General features: G+C 38.8%; 1 pseudogene; it reads left to right on the top strand.

The window, feature by feature from the left end:
- The first annotated feature begins 711 nt into the window (after positions 1–711).
- On the top strand, positions 712–5,620 carry LOC102847532 (annotated as a pseudogene).
- The last annotated feature ends 226 nt before the right edge of the window (positions 5,621–5,846 follow it).

Here is a 5,846-nt window from a genome sequence, read left to right as displayed (position 1 = left end):
GTGTCATTTCACTGTCTTCTTGCTCAAATGATTTCTTCTGAGAAACTGCCACTTAAACTTATTTGCTCTCCCTTATAGATTACTCTTTGTTTTTCCTTAGCTGCTTTCAGAATTTTTTCCTTATCTTTGGTTCTGGAAAATTTGACTATGATATGCCTTGGTGTTTTTTTGGGGGGGTTTATTCTATACAGTGTTAACTCAGCTTTTTGAATATATATTCTTTAATTCTCGAAAATTTTCTTCTAGTAATTCTTCCACAAAATTTCTTGTTGTCTTTTCCTGCTTCTTTCTGTTCTGAGTTTCCCATTAAGTGCATGTTATTCTTCTTGATGGTGTCTCACATTATTTTTAGGCTTCCTCCTTTTCTCTTGCTTTTTCAATCTGCTTTTTGTCCCAGCAGATCAGTGGTGATAATTCTTTTGTTTTGTTGGTTCTGTGTTCCATCTCTTCAACTCTGTTCATATGTCTTTCCAATATGTTGATAGCATCTGAAACATTGGTCCTTATATTCTGGATTGTGGTTTCTTGTTTTTCCAGATCTTTTAATTCCTTGCATTGCCTTGGGTTATTCTTTTAAGCTCTTCTTCATTTTTCTTGCAGAGTCCTATAATTCTTCAAATTTGTCTTTCACTCATTGAAAATATGTTTGCCGGCTGCTTTGCAGACATCGTCGCCTCAGCAGAACAGTTGTTTTTTACACTCGCCCCAGCCATGGTCAATCCTATCGTGTACTTTGACATCACTGCTGATGGCGAACCTTTAGGTCAGGTTTCCTTCTAGCTGTGTACAGATAAAATCCCAAAGACAACAGAAAACCTGTGCTCTGACTACTTGGGAGAAAGGATTTGGTTACAAGGGTTCCTGCTGTCACATAATCATTCCTGGGTTTATGTGCCAGGGTGGAGACTTCACATGCCATACTGGTACTGGTGGCAAGTTCATCTATGGGGAGAAGTTTGATGATGAGAACTTCATCTTGAAGCACACAGATCTTGGCATCCTGTCCATGGCAAATGCTCGACCCAATACAAATTGTTCCCAGTTTTTTATCTGTACTGCTAAGACTGAATGGTTGGATTGCAAGCATGTAGTCTTCAGCAAGGTGAAAGAAGGCATGAACATTGTGGAAGCCATGGAGCTCTTTGGGTCAAGGAATGGCAAGACCAGCAAGAAGATCACCATTACCGATTAAGTATGTGGACCGATTAAGTATGATCTGCATTTCATGTTTTCTCTTAATCACCACATCATTCCTTATAGCTCCAAAGATCACCCTGCGACCCCCAGTGTGCTTGCAGTACCTTTTAATCTTTTCTTTAATCTTTTAATCTTGCTACAGTTCTTTGGATTCCATGGTTTTTTTTTTCTCTCCAAGGTTAGCAGGATTGCAGACTTAAATTTACTACTGAAATAAAAACTAGACAACATTATTGTTTGTTCTTATTTGGGTTAAAATGTTGGTACTGGTCTTTGTGCATAACATCAGTAACCTCTTGAATATTGAAGTACTTAATATGCTTACTAAATTCCATAGTACTTCCCCCCTTTTCCTGACTTAGTATGATCACAAGAATTAATGTCACTGTATATATCCCTATACTATATTGAGTATAATACTGTTAAAGGCTTTAATTTTGAGAATGAAAAAAAAAGAAAATGTTTGTTTTTCACCCATTAAAAATATTCTCATTGTTCATTTGAAGTCTGTGTCATAAAGTTCCATCAGACTTTTTTGCTTCAGGAAATCCAGTGATACTCTGTCACTTTTTGTGGATAACATCTTCTTTTGGGTTTGTGTAGGGTGTGAAGTAGTCTGATTCTTTGGTGTCATTTCTGTGATACAGTTTTTCATGCTTGAGGTCTTAGCAAGCTCTTGGTCTGATAACCTTCTTTCAAGAGGTCACTGCTCCAGAGGGGGAAGGGACAGCTATCCTGCCTGAGTTTCTCTCTTATCTTTTGACTCAAGGGAAGACTTGCTTCAGCTGGGGAGAGATATGGCCTGTGAATTAGTAGCCTTATTTGTCAGGCAGCGGTGATAGCTAAGAAGGTCCAAAGTTCCTCGGGCTAAAGGCATCTCAAGCTCTGGGAGTGGGAAGGAAATGGCTTCACTTGTAATATTGATATCCCTGGAGCAGTTCAGAGGGGTGGCAGTGGGTCATCCTCCAGGTGTCAGGGCCGGGACATCTAGGCAGCCGGGTCAGGTCCTCCAGGTGGTGGGTTTGGGGTTACAGGTGGCAGGGCTGGGGGCCTGCAGGTGTGGGGCTGGGGAGCCTACAGGCAGTGGGGCTGAGGTCTAGTGCTCCTGGTAGGAGAGCAGTGCAGGGCACACAAAGAAATTTTTAAGACAGGTACTTAGCTAATCAACTGGAATAAATCTACATGTGGCTTTGGCAATAGTGGCTTTGGCTCAAAATCATTAAGTTCTTAAGAGACAAACGGACGAAACTTAGAAGTTCTAGCTTATGTTTTAAAAAGACTGACAAATACAGTCAGAAATACACAATCTGGAAAGGATAAAATTGATGAATGGGACTTTTTAAAGATTAGATCTCTATGTGCAGCAAAACCTTTTTCTAATAGTGTGAGAAGAAAACTTACCGACTGGGAGAAAAGATTTTACAATACCATCTCAGACACGGGTCTCATAACAGACGTTTCCAGAACACTCATGGGCCTAAATAAGATAAAGGCTGATATTCCAATTACCAAATGGGCAAAAGATATGGAAAGACTTTACACAGAGGAAGACATCCAGATGGCCAATAGACACAGGAAGTAATGCTCAAAATCACTGGCAGTAAGAGAGATGCGAATCAAAAAGGTCACATTCCAGTAGCAGTCACAAAATTAAGCAGAGCAGCAATCAATAAATGTATGAGAGGATGTGGAGAGGTGGGGATTCTTATACATTGTTGGTGGGATTGTAAAATTGTACAACTACTCTGGAAGGCAGTTTGGCATTTCCTCAAAAAGTTAAACATAGAAACTCCTTATAACCCAGCTATTCCACTACTATGAATATACCCCAAAGAAAGGTGCGACATAAACGAAGATTTGTACATCAGTGAGAAAGATCTGGTAGGAACCTGAAAAGACAGGGTAATGGTGGGCATAGTGCAATGGTGATTAATTTTATAAAACAATACATGGGACTGATTGTATGAAACACATGTGAATGAAGAATAGTGTGAAATACTATGTATATGAACTTTATAAGTAAACCAATATAAAATAAAAATTATTTTTAGGGTATTTCTATTTTAAAAAATACCTCTGTCAAACATGACCTAGTTCCCTGTCAAAGGCATGATGGCAACTTTGTTGCTGCAACAAGGATTTTTTTGGGTGTTGAAGATTGAACTCCAACCAAGGGTGCTTGGAAACATTTCTAGGCCTAAATTCTGTAGTTTTATAAATATTGTTACTAATTACATAATGCCAAATTTATATTTAATTATTCATAGTTCCATATATATGTTCATACATTCCTATAGGTCGTATAGCCCTGGTGTACAAGTTGCCGTACACCAGTAACTTGTGGTTGCTGTGAGGCTGAACACTGTGACATTGATGTGTCAAATGCATTAGTGGTTGGTCACCCAATGCAGACAGAGAGTGGGGTGGAGCTCCCCGATTGAAACAAGCTTGGAAGGAGGAGTGGCATCCACTTCTGTAATAGCTTGCCTCCGGAAACCTATGAACCTGGAGAGAGGATGAAAGATACCCAAGCATTGAGGACTCTCCTTCATAGGGTTGCTTAAGAGTCGCGTGCGACTCCACGGCACTTAACAACAACAGTTCCACATATTAGATTTCCTGATAGTAGGTTTCTCCGAGGTATATTATGGGCTTCTCAAGGGGAAAAAACCCCATGAATTACTGGTTAGTAACTAGTCCCATTTCCCTTCAAGATGTCAGGAAGCCAGCCACAATCTTGTCCTGCCACTGTTGTTATTCGGCTAACAACAATCCCTCAAGCTTATCTCAGAGGTCTAGACAGTTCATAGAGGTCACTTCGTATTCTTATGGCCCAGACATTTGTGATCCATGCTCTCTAAATTCTATGATAGTTTCTTAGGGCTCTGTGGCTAATAGAAAAAATGTCCTATAGATGTTTCTGTGTGTATAAAAGAGAGTTGATTAATGTTTCTCCTATTTCAATTGAGTCTATAATTTTTAATCCAATTCTTTTCTCTCTTCTGTCTCTCAAGTAAAGTTCCATCATTATCTAATGGTTGTACATGCGCTTGTCAGTGCCAAGACTGCACCAGCAAGACAAATGAGGAGTTTCCTGGGCAAAATATTTGTAAAACTTGTTTCTATTACTTTTGTAAGGAGCCACATTTGTTGTTGTTGTTTTTATGTGCCGTCAAGTTGCCTGTGACCCATAGCACCCTATGTACAACAGCCCTAAATTCTGCTCTATCCTGGGCTAATTTTATTGTTTCTGAGACACCTACCACCATTACCTCAGTCACTGAATCAATCCACCTCATCAAGGGTCTTCCTCTCCTATGCTGTCCGTCCACCCTCTCAAGCATGACATCCTTCTCCAAGGACTGGTCCCTCTTTGCAACATGTCCATAGTAGGTCAGATAACGCTACAGAATCCTTGCCTCCAAGGAGCAACCTAGTTTAACCCTCTCCAGAACAAAACTAGTCATTCTCTTAGCAGTCCATAGTATATTCAATACTCTTCTCCAACACCACAGCTCAAACGCATCAATTCTTCTTCTATCATCCCTACAGCCACAATTAGATGAAGAAAAATCTACTACCAAACCTCTATTCCCAACATTTATAAGATCTTATTTACTTTTATTCTTCTATTTAAGAATGTTTCTTCTCAGTGAAGATACATTTTAATTAAACACTCTGCTTGTTTTATAGAGAGTACTGAAACACTATCAACTAAAACATGGTTCTTAATAAAGCAACAAAGATCTTCGTGTGTGTGTGTGTATGTGTATGTGCGTGCGTGTACACACACATATACATTTGAGGTCAAAGTGTCATGTTTCCCAGAAAAGAAAAGATGACTCATCAGGTAGCTTTTGCAGAAATTATTTTTAAATAAACTCCTCAGCATGCATTGTCACCTAAATGAGAACAGAATTCTAAGGAGCTGAATAAAAAAGGGCTAATATTAGATGCATGGAAAAATTGCCCAAAAAATATAGGTCATGAGCCCAAAAGTGAGAGTGTAGGAACTGGACACATAATACAGGGCAATTAAACAAGCAGGAAGAAAGAAAAAGGAAACCAAGGTCAAACTTTGTGAGGTGGCTAAATGTACATCAGCTGACCATGATAGACATTATAATGCCTTAGACTTGATTTGTTCTTAAATCTGTCTAACATTTTTTAAAAATGTTCAATCCACACAACAGAATATTACACATCTGAATAAAAGAGTGAAGAATGCATTTCAAAAACTTCTGATTATATGGTCAAAAAAGAAAGTGTCCATACTAGCAAATCCAATATTTTAGTGTGTAATAATGTCTAATAAGTATCCAATATTCTAACAAATCCTACTTCCAATGTCAGTTGTGAGAATAATTATCAACATTAAGTTCAAATCTCCACTTTGTCACTTTTTAGATACCAGCTGCAATAAGCAGCACTTCTCTTTTGAATCTAACCATCTAAAATGAAGTTGAATCTCACAAGTTAAAAGGAACAGTGCTGTACACATTGTCAGTAGGTGGGTAGCTGCCAGTCAACTTTGGGAATATCCTTGGGGATCCCTAATTTCCTATCTCCTTGTTCCCACAACTTCTTTGAGTTCAATAATTTGCTAAAACACTTCACAGGACTCACAGAAATTGCTATTGTTGTGATTA

This window comes from Elephantulus edwardii, unplaced genomic scaffold, assembly GCF_000299155.1.
Source record: "Elephantulus edwardii isolate Elephantulus edwardi_28Jun2011 unplaced genomic scaffold, EleEdw1.0 scaffold00019, whole genome shotgun sequence".
NCBI lineage: Eukaryota > Metazoa > Chordata > Mammalia > Macroscelidea > Macroscelididae > Elephantulus > Elephantulus edwardii.
Note: the sequence above shows the minus strand (reverse complement) of the source record. Positions and strands in the feature narration are given on the sequence as shown.